The sequence below is a fragment of the Dermacentor albipictus genome, chromosome 2 (genome assembly GCF_038994185.2).
Source record: "Dermacentor albipictus isolate Rhodes 1998 colony chromosome 2, USDA_Dalb.pri_finalv2, whole genome shotgun sequence".
Lineage (NCBI taxonomy): Eukaryota > Metazoa > Arthropoda > Arachnida > Ixodida > Ixodidae > Dermacentor > Dermacentor albipictus.
Window position 1 is genome coordinate 17,304,797 of NC_091822.1, and position 14,834 is coordinate 17,319,630.

Sequence of the window (14,834 nt, forward strand, 5' to 3'; positions counted from 1 at the left end):
AGAGATACCCGGTTAGATAACCAGTTTGAAAGAAGTCGCAGTTTCACCTGAAGGGTGAAGCATCGATTGCGATAGCAAATTAGTAAGTACACAGCAATACGAACTACAGGTAGAAGTGTTATTGGCCGTATAAACTTGGAAATGTTCCCTTACTAACTGAATGGACGGTTTGCAAAAATACTGTTGTGCATGTGCGAACATGGCTGTCACGAGCGCCCCCTACAAGGTTCTCACGTGTAAGAGCATCACATATGTAATGCGAAGATGTGGGATCATTCCCCACCTTTGGCAAGTTCTTTTTTCGTCCACTTTCATTGTAATTAAGTTATTTATTTAATTCAATTAGTAAGTACAAGTAATCTCCCCTGTGTTTTCCTTGGTGCCTTTGTTGGCTTCTCATGCACTACATGGTTAGATACGAGAAGCAGGCAAACAACCAACGCATCTCTAGCACGCCGGTTTGTGATAGTTTTGGTCGTGGTATTCTCGCGAAAAGGTCGGCTAGTTGTGTTGCGTATTGTGCACAAATTGCCTTACTAGCAAAAGGATCGAGCACGAGTTCATTTCGGTTTCTGTCCGAGAAGAGCTATCCGGCGAGGAAAGCAGCATGGATAAGCGACGGCTGGAGATGCCATCATGGCACACAACTTGCTCGCTCCTCGCAGAGCCGGTTCTCATTGCGCTACTTGTTGTCAACGCCGTAAGGTTATTTCGGCGTGCAATCTTCGAGATGCCCTTAAACACAGCCACATTTTGCCCAAATGTGGAAAGCTCAAGATGGACAAGGATGGGCAGTGCTTGGGAAAGTGCACTGGTGTCACTCAGTTGTCGCTGACATGTAATTATAATAAATATTATAAAGTGATGTAGAAAGTGCGCCTTGTATGACATCAGCTCCCAGTACTACACCACCGAAGTGATCGAAACACGCCATCCGAGGGCAGTTATGCCAACGGGCAGTGCGGAGCGACCACCGTGCGACATAATTCGCCTTGTTTGCTCTTTTCTGCCGGCAATGTACAGATATCCAAATGTATTTTTTATTTAGCTTCTTAGTATTCATGCATGCGTTAAAGAGTTTGCAAAAAACTATGCATTCAATTGCTAGCAGAAGCTTCTTCGTAACCAGCGACACACACGGCCAACGAGCAAGGCCTACCGACTTCATCAGTGGCAGTTAGTGCATACAGTTGTGAGAACGGCACGTTGCTTAAGCCTTTCCCTTACAAACAGCGCCGTGAAACTTTGCTTTGTTGCAGATGGGCCATAATAGTACGGTAAACTCTCCTAAGCGGAGCATCACACTCGTCAGCAGCCGTTGATCACTCTAGCCGCTAGGCCTAGCTCCCATTTGTCAAAGCAGCAGCCGACGGCGCTTGCACTGAAAACGTTGCAAGTCATAAAGCATTTTTTTTTCTCGTGAGCATTTTAGCATCTGGAAAATTATGTCACGGTTAAATGAACGCAGAGTTCGCTCCGTCTATACTCTCTCAGCAGTAAAGAGCAAATAAGGCGATAGCCGCCTTGCATGGTGGTCGCTGCGCGCGGCCAGTCTGCGAAACGAAGTGTAGACACTCGGCGACACATCGGCAGTGTGTTTCGATGACGTGCACTCCATTCTTGGTGGAAAGAGTGCATGTCGCTTGCATCAGCGTCGTGCGCATCAGCAGCCTCCGAATTTACGATATTTTTAATGCAATCTTCGTTCAATGCCGAGCCTCGATGAGCCTGGTGAATGGTGGCAGTTATAGAAAGCAGATACTGCCACACGCGATCAGTTTGAATGATACGCTTCGAGAAGTTGGAGGTCCATGTCATGTACGAAAACTGGAATGAAGTGACGTCGTCAATTATTTTTGCCGCAGTGGACATATGCGGTTGCCGCGGCAGAGACCAGGCACAAGCCGAGAAACGAAATTCGCTTTCTAACCACATACTCTCGCACGCTCAGCGCTGCAGCTTTGCCTATTGTGTGCCAGATGGTGCTCACTATTATATGCAAACAGCACGGTGTGAGATTTTGTGGTAAATGGACCTGCTTTTCAGGGCTTCGTGGCAACGACGAAATCATAAGTTTTTTGTGCATGCTTTGAGCTTGCTTCTGTTTTTTTATTTGCTGATTTTTGTGGCCTTTAAATATGAATTGGGTAGTTTTCTATTGTATTCTCTTTTTTCGTTTGCGCAGCTGTGTTTCGTGTGCATTTGGTTTTACAGGCTAGTCAGAGCGTCCTTTCGCGCCACGTGTGTCAATGCATGCAACCGGGTGGGACATTAAGTTGGGACGTTAGGGTGGGACGCCTTTAAATAGTAGCTTGGAAGTGGCAAGACTAATAGCTATTAGTGGTTTTACTGTGTGTGCTTTGGTATTGGGAATGTTGCTTTGGTAAAAAAGTGAGAGCGTGGCTGCATGTTTGAACATGTGCGAAAACATGTCATACCTTAAATATATATGCAGCATTGATTGCTTTTAGGACATTAGTGAGAATTACTTTGCGACATTTTAAGAATTTAGGTCTTGTGCGTATCGGTTTTTCCAAAAGGCACATGCTTTGCGTTATTACAGTAATATAGTACTATAGTATTTGCATTAGAAAAAGCCGTGCAATACATCGCAAGAAGGCCGGGAAAGCATGCAGTGTGCGGGAGTCCTTCAGGGCAGATGAGGGGACGGATGACAGTGGAGAGGGAATCGAGTCAATCAGCACACTCTGTGATGTTGATGCTAGGCTGAAGAAAATAGAGCCTTTCCAGGAAGAGCTTGTCAAACAGGTTGAAAAGCTCAAATATGAACCAAATAGGGAGCGGTATGAACGGAAGGTAGTGGAAAAAAGACTTCAAGCACCTGAGGAAGAGCTGAACAGGGCTGCCATTGTGAATGAGAACGGTCGTGACTATGGAACGCAGTCCCCTGACGTGACAGGAGAGGTAGTGCCACCAAAGTACGTGGAATATGTGCAACGTGTTGAGTGGGTAGCTGGAAACAGTGGCACCTACCTTGAGGCCGCCACATGAAGAAAGCAGGAGTGCATGGGTCAATGCTCCTTGTTAAGTCCGAATCACGCGGAAAAGGAAGGAGGGAGAAGAAGGAGTGAAATAATGATTATCGCCAGTGGCTCAAACCTAGCTTGGTGCTCAGAAGCAATTCTAGAGAGGGCGAAAGGTGATAAAAGGGGGGCGGTAGGAACATTTCCATGGCGGACACTGGGTTCTGTCATGGAGCGAGCAAAAGCAAAGCTCGCCGCAAATGCCCACGTGCGCAACTTTGTCATAGTAGCAGGTGGGCTAAATGATGTCATAAACAGGAAAGGGACAGGACTAGCCCAGCGCTTGGTGAAGGGGGTGGACGACTTTCACGAACTGTCCCCTCAGGTGCAGATCGGGTGTGCACGGTGCCGGAGGTGCCTGTACGTGACAGTCGCGTACAAAGAGCCGTAGTGGCTGCTAACAAGGCGATATGGAAGACGAGTCAAGAGAAAAGTTTCGAGGTTGTCAGAAGTAAACAGGTAGGTGAGAAGGTGTGGTGGTTTTGAACGAGACGGTATCCATTTCAAATACAGGCTTGCACGAGAAGTGGGCTGGCGATGTGCTGGCCGCGCTGTTGCTTCTTTAGGGGGCCCACGGGCACTCGGGAGGACAGAGTAGGTAGTAATGAAGAAAGTCCCTTAAGGGAACTTCGTAATAACATCGCCGTCGATAACAGATGAAGGAGGAAAACAAGAAAAAGAGCTCGCCATGCGATAGGCTACATAAACATGCAGGGCAGCAGAAGAAAGCAAAAGTGGGCAGAGATTGAGGAGCAGTTAAATAGAAAACGAATAGGGGTGTATGCGATTACAGAAAGACACCTTAGAGATTCGGAAGAGTCGCCAGTGATTGAGAATTATGTTTGGGAAGGGTGCAACGGAACTAAGTCGGAAAGAAAGGGAGGGGGAGTCGGAATGCTCATCCGTTGGAGAGCTAAATGGGAAAGAGTAAATTCAAAATTTCAAGAGAATCTTTGGTTATCAGGTACAATGAGTGGGAAAAAAACTTGGCTGGGCGTTACGTATTTGTGGACGGGAAATAATTACACAGAGAAAAATAGAGTTAGTGGAATACATAAGTGCTGATTTTAAGGGTTTCGGGAATGATACTGAAATTATCCTATTAGGTGACATGAATGCCCACGTACAGGATTTAGATGGTCATACCCACAACAACAGAAAGTTGATTAGACCTTTGTAAGCAACATAACCTTGTTATCGTGAACACAGGGCCTAAGTGTGAACGGTAGATCATGTGGGAAGTGGGAAACCGGCAATCGACCATTGATTACTGTCAGGTGACAGAAGGAATTCAGGATAAGTTGAGAGAAATGGTCATTGACGAGGAAGGGTATAGTAGCAAAGGGAGTAACTATAAACACATCATTTTGAAAATGGGACATCTAGTTGGGAAAGAGAGCAAGGAGGGCAAAATGGACAGTCCAAATTTGAATACTAAAAAAAATGAAGAAACTACAGTCGAGGAAGAACTTGGCAAATGGCCAAGTAAAGAGTGCCAGGAAAAACACGGGGAAGGCAGAAGATAGAAATTCAAGACGAGCAAAACGAGAACAATTGAAAGCAGAAGCCAATGTTTCGACAAGTGGACTTGTCTTCTTGAAAGCAACGTATGTTTTCCTCGCCACAGAATATATAGGTGGAGCTTTTCTAAAGGAGAGAGGGCGTAAAGCGGGTGGGTGAGGCAACGAGCAAACGAACACTCGTTGCGAGAGCTCATGGTAGCCTGTGGAGGTAAGTGGAGATAAGTGCATCACTCAGACTTCTTCCGTCCGCTTCTCTGATAGTGAGTTTCGGTTCTTATCCAACTCAGTCAGATATCATTTTGAACATGTGATGTTCAAAATGATAGCCTTGTTCTATTCTGTTTCAGTTTTCCTATTTATTCGTGTATGCGTTTGGAATAAACTTCAGTTGTGAGTTAGCGTGCATCGTTGTCTTTTCTCGGCTGTCCTCGTGTCTCTGCACAAACTTTTTCAGTATCAGGGTGTCTACAAAACAGGAATGTTCAGGAATATTGAGTAGTCTGGAAGTACTCAGGGAAAACTCGGAATTTGTGCTTCTATAAGGGAAAATTAGCTGTAATTTTGTCGAAAGGGAACGAAAGTCGCGGGAATGCTGACTCGAGTAACAAGGAAGAATCATAATGAACCTACTTTGGCACCACGTCGGCTGGAGGAGTTGGCAGTGTACAGTCAGTTACCAACTTTCTTGGCGCCCGATAATTCGGACAGCTTCGCGGCACCACTACGTACCCCATAGAGTCAATGTATAAGAACGTCTTAAGTTTCCTACTCAAGAACCTTTCGCCGTCAGATTTTCCGGACTTTTTGCTGTGAACGCAGACCCAAAATGGCATTAACCAAGCAAAGCAACCACCGCCGCCATTTTGATTACCTCGCCGCCTCGAACGGCGCTCTCGCATGTAAATCCGCTTGCAGCTGTAGCCACCCCTGCCGCAGCGCTAGGCGTAGCTGCTTCGATGTTCACTGTCATGCTTCTTGCTATTGGGCGCTGTGTTTTTCATTGAAAAAATTCGCCACTGTCAGCAATGCAACTCCGCATTTTTGGTCCTCGCTATTAGCTTTGAAGCTCGGCAAGCACAACGCGTTGCATAATGCCGGTTCCTGAAAGTTAGCTTCGCCTTAATACAGTAGTGTTACGTGGTGAAGCATACACAAAATTATTGCGGTGAAGCACAAGCGTGGGGAGGGGCAATTGTGACAGGATGCAGTCTGTATTCCTTAATAGTACACGCATGCACCCGCCATCTCCCTGTCACAGTAATGGCACGTTCACACTGGGGAATGTGGTGTCTATAGCGAACGGAATTCTCCTGCCGCCGAAATTCGCGTCGTGCACACTGCTTGGCCACTGCTCCACCGGAATGCGATACAGAGCCATCTGCCGTGTAGGACGCTCACCTCCAAACAAGCGCGGGATATCCTGGATGTTTCTGTGACACGAAACTAGAGGGTACAGAAATGGGGGAGTGGGTCCAGCGGACGGTTTGGCAAGCGCCAAGGGTGTTGCAAAAAAAGTTGAATTTCGGCAGCGCTGCCGTCACCTTCTCCTGAAGCTTCGCCTGTTTTGGCAGCACCCATTGGCTGACGCGAGCTCACAGGCTGAGTGGCTGTCGTCTGCTCGACGCACCACCGTTGTCGTTAGCATTGTTTCCGTCGCTCTTTCTCCATTTTATTGACTGCAGGTTGGCCAGGAAGAAAATCACTGTTTCTGCCACCAAGTATCAGAACTAGATGCAGCAGAGGGTAACGCCTGTCAAAGCTCCATGCAGCTGGGGTAGGGTCTCCGACGCAACTGCATCCCACCGGCGTGCGGAGTCACTCATTCAGGTCAAGGCAACGGTGGCACTACTAATTTCTTAAATAAAAAAATGGCCAGGCTTAGCTTGGTTAAGCCAAGAATGCGTTGCATATTGCGCGAGTTGGGGCCCAGCTTTTCCTCCGGCTGTCGTGACGTCACGTCACGTGGTTGCGCTAAAGGTCAATGGTGGCTGCCCGGCCGCGCCCGAGGGCTGAACTGAGTGATTGCAATATGCAACGCATAAAAATAGAAGCAACTTAATAACAAACATAGCAAACTTAAAAGAGAATAGACCCACATATGAGACGCGCAGCAATGAACAATGGCTCATACCCTCAATGGTGGCTGCCCAGCCGCGCCCAAGGGCTGAACTGAGTGATTGCAATATGCAACGCATAAAATTAGAAGCAACTTAATAACAAACATAGCAAACTTAAAAGAGAATAGACCCACATATGAGACGCGCAGCAATGAACAATGGCTCATACCCTCAATGGTGGCTGCCCGGCCGCGCCCAAGGGCTGAACTGAGTGATTGCAATATGCAACGCATAAAAAATTTGTTCTGCACCGCCCGAAACCAGTTGGACTAGATCCGTGAAGTCACCAGGAACCCGTGAACATCGTTATTATCCAGGTGGGCCAATTTTTGGCAGTTCTACGGGACTCTCTTCTTCGACCACGCGAACGCCATAGGCGCGGTAGCCGCGGACGCGGCACCAGACGCGGCCTCCATGGCTCTCGTACGGGGCTATGACCCAGACAGCATGTGAGAAATGGAGCTTTCGACCGCGGAGACGCCAGTTTTTGATGAAACTACGGAGTATACCATCCAGAAAAAGTTAGAACAATGGGAGCGAGCAACCTCGACGCGCGCCCGTTCCGAACATCAACGCAGCCACGGTGGCGGCAGTGACGGCCACGTCAACACTCTGGCTCTTGGCAAGCACGCTCAAAGTAAACGCTGGAAGCCACAAGTCATGCCGAAATTCGGAGCGGAAGACGCTGTAGTCGTCATCAAGCCAAAGGGAACGCTGAACCTCGCACAATTTAAGGGCAGCAACCAGATCGGGGAAGCAACATACGCTGCTGCCGGCATTCCGCGGGCGTCGCAGGATCTCGCAATTTGGCCGGCCTGGGACCAGAATATAATTATTATTGGCATCAAGAACGCCCAACTTATTCGTCAGGTCCTTGCGATAGGACAGCTCCAACTCGGAGGACAGGCCCGAGCGGTTCAAGCCTACCTCAAGTCATCGGACAACACAAGCTGTGGTGTTATTCAAGTGGACCCCACAGCCACTGAAGCGGATATTACTCAAGCCATTTATTCGCCAGAGGCTCCAGTAGTAGGAGTCCGAAAATTAGGAAAGACCAACGTAGCAGCGATCACGTTCGAGGGCCGGAGGGTGCCTTTCAACGTTTATTATTGGGGCAAAGCTGTGCCGGTTCGCCTCTACCGCAAGACGACGCCAGCCTGTCCCCGCTGCGGCACGATCGGACATCGCGCCGATGTTTGCCCTAATCCACAGGCCGGTCGATGCCAGGCTTGCGGCGAGACGGATCTAGAAGAGGGCCACGAGTGTCAACCCAGCTGCCTCATTTGCGGGGGCCCTCATGCCACGGGATCAATTCAGTGCACGCAAAAGTACAGGAGAGGCGGTGCTGGAACTGGGACCAAGCGGAAGCCCGTCCATGGAAAAGCCAGTCAACAACATCACTCCAGGAACGCTGGAGGGAGCGAAGCCCCCGACCTGCAAGCTCGGACGCAGGGGGTGACCCCTTCGCCTCGACCGCATGCAGGAGCCTTCAGAGGAGGCCCCAAAGGAGGCGGTCGTCCAGCAGACAAGCACGATGGGCCAGAGCCAGAACACAGTCCCGGGAACAAAACGAGCAGCAACAAGGTGAGCTGGGCCAGTGTGGTTGCCTCCCCTCCCCTCACGTTGGCTAATGAGAGACTTAGGGCTGAGAACGAAAGGCTCAAACAAGAAATACAACAACTTAGAGAGAAGACGGCAGCGAATGATACAGGAAACTCTAGAGCACTTCAGGTACCCTCAGCTCAGGCGATGGAGGAGGACAACCCTCCCCCGCTGCCGTCAGGTAGTGCGACTAAGTCACCCCCTCGTATGTCAGAATTCGACCGAGGAGCGTCGGGCGGCAGCGTAGCGTTGGCGGCTGCACCCTCGACAGAGGACTGTACCACACGCGCAGATGTGGACGCAATTACAAATAAATTCAGTTCATGGATGGAAAGCATGGAAAAGCGCATGCGAGAGGAAATCGAGAAAATGGAATGTCGCATGCTACCAAGCCTACAGGCTAGCGTAGAAAGAATTGAAGAGACGCTAAGCAAAAAATTGAGCAGAACTTACAAGGAATGACAGAGCAGACAATTCAAAAAATGTTAGAGCCGCATCTCTCAAAACTCCATGCTTACGAGATTAGGATTGACCGTAAGTTACAAGAATTCGCTGAATGCTCGCGCACTAAGACACCCAGATTGACAGGAAAAATGGGCACCAGGCAGATTGCGTCTGATGATGCGCTTGACCTGAGTAAAGAACAAGGACTGACCTCTTCCAGTTTGCAATATGGCTCGTCAAACTAAGTTAATAATATTACAATGGAACTGCAGGGGTTTTAAACGTAAGCGGGAATCTCTGCAACACTATGTGGACTGTCTAGATGAGAGACCGGATGTAATCGCGTTACAGGACGTTAATGCCGCAGTTAAACTCAGGTCGTACAGTACGCATCAAACTAACACTTCGACTTGCATACTTGTACATAAAGACAGTACGGCTTCAACTGTAGACCTCGAACTTAATGCTGAAATAGAACATGTGTTTATTCGTATCCTCCCTAACACTCGTTCCAGTAAAGGGGCGTACGTACTTAACATATACAGCCGCCCTAAACACAGGACAGCAGTCTTTGACGAAATTTTTCGAAAAGCAATGCAGGCTGCAAAAACTGCGCCTCTCATTATAGTGGGGGATTTTAACGCGCACAGCTTTCTTTGGGGTTACAACAACGAAAACGTAAAAGGCAGGAAACTGGCAGCAGCAATATCGGATATGGCTCTTACTATTCTGACGGACCCGCAGCATCCTACAAGAATAGGCAATAGCGTTTCAAGGGACACATGCCCAGATTTAACGCTAGTCAAAAATGTTAAAAATTGCGAGTGGCAAAATACGCACGAAACCTTAGGCAGTGATCATTATATACTCCGAATTTACCTAGACCACAACAAGCATCGTAAACACAGGGGACAAGCTCGGATTACGAATTGGTCGCTTTTTCGAGAGTTCGAGGGTCCTCAGCTCGACTCGCCTATTGAGGATTATGAGCAATGGGCTGAGTCACTTCTAGCTGCCAGAGAGAAAGTCACGAGAACGCTGCACACCTCAGAGGATGTCCCGGCAGTCGACAACCACCTTCTCCACCTCTGGGAGGCCAGGAGAGGCCTCACCAGAAGGTGGAAAAAGCAAAAACACAATCGCAAGCTTAAAATCAAGATTGCTGAAATTACACGACAAGCGGAGGAATATGCGTGGACCTTAGCCAAAAACAACTGGCTAATCAAGTGCGACTCATTAAGAGGTGGGCTTGGCGTCAAGTCTACGTGGAGCCTACTGCGATGCCTCATCGAACCCAGCAAGACGAGTGGAGAGCAGCAGCGGAACCTCAAGAGAGCCCTCCACGGCTATGAGGGTACGGATGAGCAGCTGGTGGCAGCCCTGACGAGCAAATACCTCTGTACGACCAAAGATGACGAGCCTGTGTTGCAGTATGAAGGCGAAGATAATCCAGAACTCGACAGAGACTTCGAAGTAGAAGAAATACAGGCGGCGCTACTAACCATGAGAAGAGGTACGACGCCAGGACAGGACAAAGTTACAGTCGGCTTGCTCGCCATGAACAAGAAGATGCTAGGCCAGCTGACGGATTATATCAATGAGTGCTGGAGAGCTGGCAAGCTGCCCCTGGCGTGGAAATCGGCAGACGTCAGCTTTATCCCTAAGCCGGGCAAAGAGGTAAATATTAACAACCTCCGTCCGATTTCGCTCACGTCATGTGCCGGCAAGCTGATGGAGAAAGCAGTGCATGCCAGACTTTCAGCGTATTTGGAGGAAAACGATTACATGCCCCACACCATGTTTGGCTTCAGAGAGCGCCTATCCACGCAAGACGTACTGCTGCAGCTCAAGATGGAAGTTATTGACCCACCCAACAAACGCAGTAGCAGAGCCATCTTAGCCCTAGATCTCAAGGGCGCTTTCGATAATGTGAAGCACTCAAAGATCCTGGAGAACCTGCGGAAGACACAGTGTGGAAGAAGGACTTTTGAATACATCAGAGACTTCCTACTAGACAGACAGTCTCATGTAAAAATTGGAGATTTTAGGTCCCAGCCAATCCCTATGGGCACCAGGGGGACGCCACAAGGAGCCGTCCTCTCCCCTCTGCTCTTCAATATTGCTCTTATAAATTTGCCTGAGCAACTCGATCGCATAGAAGGAATTCGGCACGCCCTCTATGCAGATGACATCACGGTCTGGGTGACGAAGGGCAGTCTGGGGCAGATGGAAGAGGCGCTCCAAGAGGCTGCTTCGACAGTCCAAAAATATGCCGAGGAGTGCGGACTGCGCTGCTCTCCGGAAAAATCGGCACTTCTAATCATGCGCAGACGAGAAGATGAAGCCCCGGTCAAAATTAGGGTGCACGACGCTGCGATCCCTGAGGTGGAGACGGTGCGTATCCTGGGATTATTGGTTAACAACAAGGGTGTCAACGCAGCAATGATCACTCAACTCCGTACATCATGTGAACAAGTACTACGAATGATCACACGTATCACCAATAAAACGAGAGGGATGATGGAGAACGACACTCTTCGGTTGGTCAAAGCCTTTATACTCAGAAGAATTGTGTACGTAGCTCCGTACCTTCGGATGAGGAGGTGCGATTTAAAACATTTCGATGTCATATAAGAAGGCACTAGGACTGTCGGTCAAAACATCTACAGAGCGCTTATTGCAGTTGGGGGTGCACAATACAATAGATGAGATAATTGAGGCCCACCTATCAAGTCAATATGCCAGATTGGCAGGAACAAAAACAGGACGCAAGGTACTAGAGGACCTAAATATCGGCTGTCCTTACTATACGGCAACACGACAAGACATTCCGAAAGAGTGGAGGTGCAAATTCGCGACCCTGCCCCTTCCTAAAAACATGCACCCAGAATATCATCAAGCAAGGAGGAGGGCAAGAGCCAAAAAGATGGACCAGATCTATTCTAAATTAGAGGGGGCCTTCTTCGTGGATGCTGCAGGTCCGGTGGGAGGAGTCTCCACAATATCGGTGGTGCATCAAGGGCAGACGGTCAATGGACTTTCTGTTCGGCACGGGGAAATTGCAGAATTGGAAGAGGCGGCGATCGCTATGGCGGCTTCGCACCCTAGTTCAGAATACATCATTACAGACTCGCAAACTGCCTATAGAAATTACACACGGGGCCGAATTGCACCGCTAGCTTGCAGGATCCTCAAACAATCTGGGGTCTTCGCTTCGCGCAAAGAGCTGATCTGGGTGCCAGGTCATGAGGGTGTAGAGGGAAACGAGCGTGCACACGCTGCAGCCCGAGCTTTTCTCCCCCGGGGTCCCTCCTCCTCCCTCCCCGAAGACTCGGACTTCCCAGTGCCATTAATAACTTATGCAGACGTATTACAACACTTGCGCTTATCGCGACGAAAATACCCGGGCCCAGCTAAGGGATTGGACAAATCGGAGGAATGCCATTTACGAAGGTTACAAACCCTGTCATTTAATAATCCAGTGAAGCTGCATGCTATTGAGCTACAATCTTTTTCAGCCGAATGTAAATTCTGCGGGCAAAAAGCAGATCTCTACCATATGGTATGGGCCTGCCAGGCTAATAGTGCCTTAGAAACTATAAAACAGCCAACGTGGGAAGGATGGGAGGCAGCCCTGTCCAGCTCAACCCTCAAGGACCAGCGAGCCCTCGTGGAAAGAGCTAGGGTGGTGGCCTTAGCCAACGGAATTCCGGAATAGGAATCCGACCACCCTTCTCCTAACTCCCCTCTCCCTTTTTTCCTTTAAATAAAACGTTTTCATCATCATCATCATCAGCGGTGAGCCGGCCGAGGACCCACTCTCCCTTTCTAGTGCACCCTATAAAAACTGCGCAGTGATCTCCGCTTGGGTAGAGTTAGCGTGTTTTTATTTTGGCCGCTTCATCACTGCTTGAAACGAAAATAATAAACCCTGAGCAAGAAGTGGCAGCATTGCTAGGCCTTCTGGCAAGCACCTATCTGGCGATGCGAGACGCGCAGAAGCATTCGCTGATGAGACGACGCCACCGGCATTGGTGGGTTCGTCCTGCTTTGCAAGAGCGAGTGTAGCTTGGTCACGCCACCTTGTCAGGTCGCTTAATCCTTGTGCTTCGCATGATACTTGTTGAAAAGGACGAGGTGGTTATGCACCAATTTGAAGAGCATTTCTGATGTCGCAACGCGTTCGAAGGCTGCGATATGACGAGCGCGTCGGGCTTGGCTGCCATCTTTCGAATTGCTGAGACCCGCTCTGATTGGTCCACGGTGAGGGAATCCGGCGGCAGCTGCCGTAAATATTGGCCCGGGAGCGATCGGCGCAGAAGGGGCTCTGTGCTGGATTCTGTGCCGCTCCAGACACCGAATGTCTCAGTGTGAACGCGCCATCAGAGCACCGATATGCCTAATAAGTGTACTAGCAGGCATTCAGAGCGTTTTTGGATGTGATTGTGGTGATTTGAGCCCCTAAGGACAGGGAGGAGCCCTTAAGGACAGCATGTATCAACGGGACTATACAAGTAATCTTCACTTCGGCACTCGACAGTAGGCATGGCAGCGACGGCATGATGCGATTTTCAAACCCGTTAATGCTTCTTGTACAGGTGAGCAAATGATATGGAAAATGTTATCATAGCAATAATGTTTGCTTAATTTTGCTGCCGTGCCCATGGTCGTTGTGTGAAGTGCTTACTAAGGCGACGATTTTTCTGCGCTTCCTGTTGCTACTCGGTGGCGATATAGAAACCAATCTGGGGCATATGGAAGGCAATTGGTCAAAGCAACTAAATGTAATTGCGGGTGACATAAAGGAAATTAAGAAAGAAAAAGCTGTCAGAAACCAGAAACTAAGTGCAATTGATAAGAAACTCGAAAAAATTTGCAGGTTGGAAAAGCAGGTTTCTGATTGCATAAAGAAAATAGCAGAACTAGAAAACAATATCAAGGATATGAACAGAAAAATTGAAGAACTGGAGAACAGAAGTCAGCGGACAAATCTAAGCTCCACGACCTGGTATCAAATACAATCTTTCAAGATACTCTAGACATAAAGTCTGCGGGTATTGCACGTATTCACCAACTTGGTCAAATTAAGGAAGGAGAATCTACAGAGAGGCCAATTATCTTTAAGTTACTTGATTATCGCGGCAAAGTTAAAGTGCTCCGGTCTTGTTCCAGGATAAGGGGGACCAGTTACTCTATAAGCGAAGACTACTCATTCGGAGTTCGTGAAACTAGAAGAAAACTGTGGAACTTCACAAAATAAAACCACAACAGAAGGGAAAGGGTAAGACTTATCTACAACAGAGTACAAATTAATGGTTGTCTTTTTGCCCGGGATGAGAGGAGTAACAATATTGATGAAGTGAAAAAAACAGACGAGGTGAAACTACCAACAGGGCAGCCCTCCCAACAATGGTGCTGTTAACGATTAGTAAGATATTGATGAGGGCTAGTTGTTTCACATTTAGAACTTCCAGGCGTTAACCCTTGTGAATGTTAGCGCTCAAAGCCTTGCGAATAAGGCGGACCAGCTTGAAGCTGTTTTGCTGGCTCTAAAACCTGATATTGTCACTGTAAGTGAAACATGGCTACACTCAATCGTTTGTGATCATGAAGTTGCACCACCAAGTTACTGATTGTTCGCAAAGATAGAGATACTAGAGGTGGAGGCCTAGCACTTGTTTTATGGCAGGGAATTGCATACACGGTCATGCCTGCGGTAAATGATGTCAAGGCAGTTTAATGTAAGCTTCACCAGGATAATGGTATAATGTACGTTGGCACCATTTACAGGCCCCCGAATGCGGAAGCAACACGCTTAAATTCTCTTTTCTATTATATGAACTTGTGCGTGCTTGGTGGCAGGATTATCATGGCCAGCGACTTTAACCTACCTGATGTTAACTGCTCTTCCTTGAGCCCAGGTTCCTTATTAAACAGTATGATAATTGACTTTTTATTAACTTTCAATCTCACTTAGCTTGTTGTTGAACCTACGTGCATGCAAGGCGAGTCCCACTCAGTGTTAGACCTTGTATTTGTAAGCTATCATTTTTCCACCAACAGCACAAGTATTGAAACAGTATATGGCATATCGGACCACAAAA

At 48.3% G+C, this 14,834-nt stretch overlaps 1 protein-coding gene across 1 annotated transcript in view; it reads left to right on the top strand.

The window, feature by feature from the left end:
* Window positions 1-14,834, top strand: part of mRpS23 (mitochondrial ribosomal protein S23) — a 90,268-nt gene that overhangs the window by 34,112 nt on the left and 41,322 nt on the right. The gene's annotated exons all lie outside the window — the stretch shown is intronic.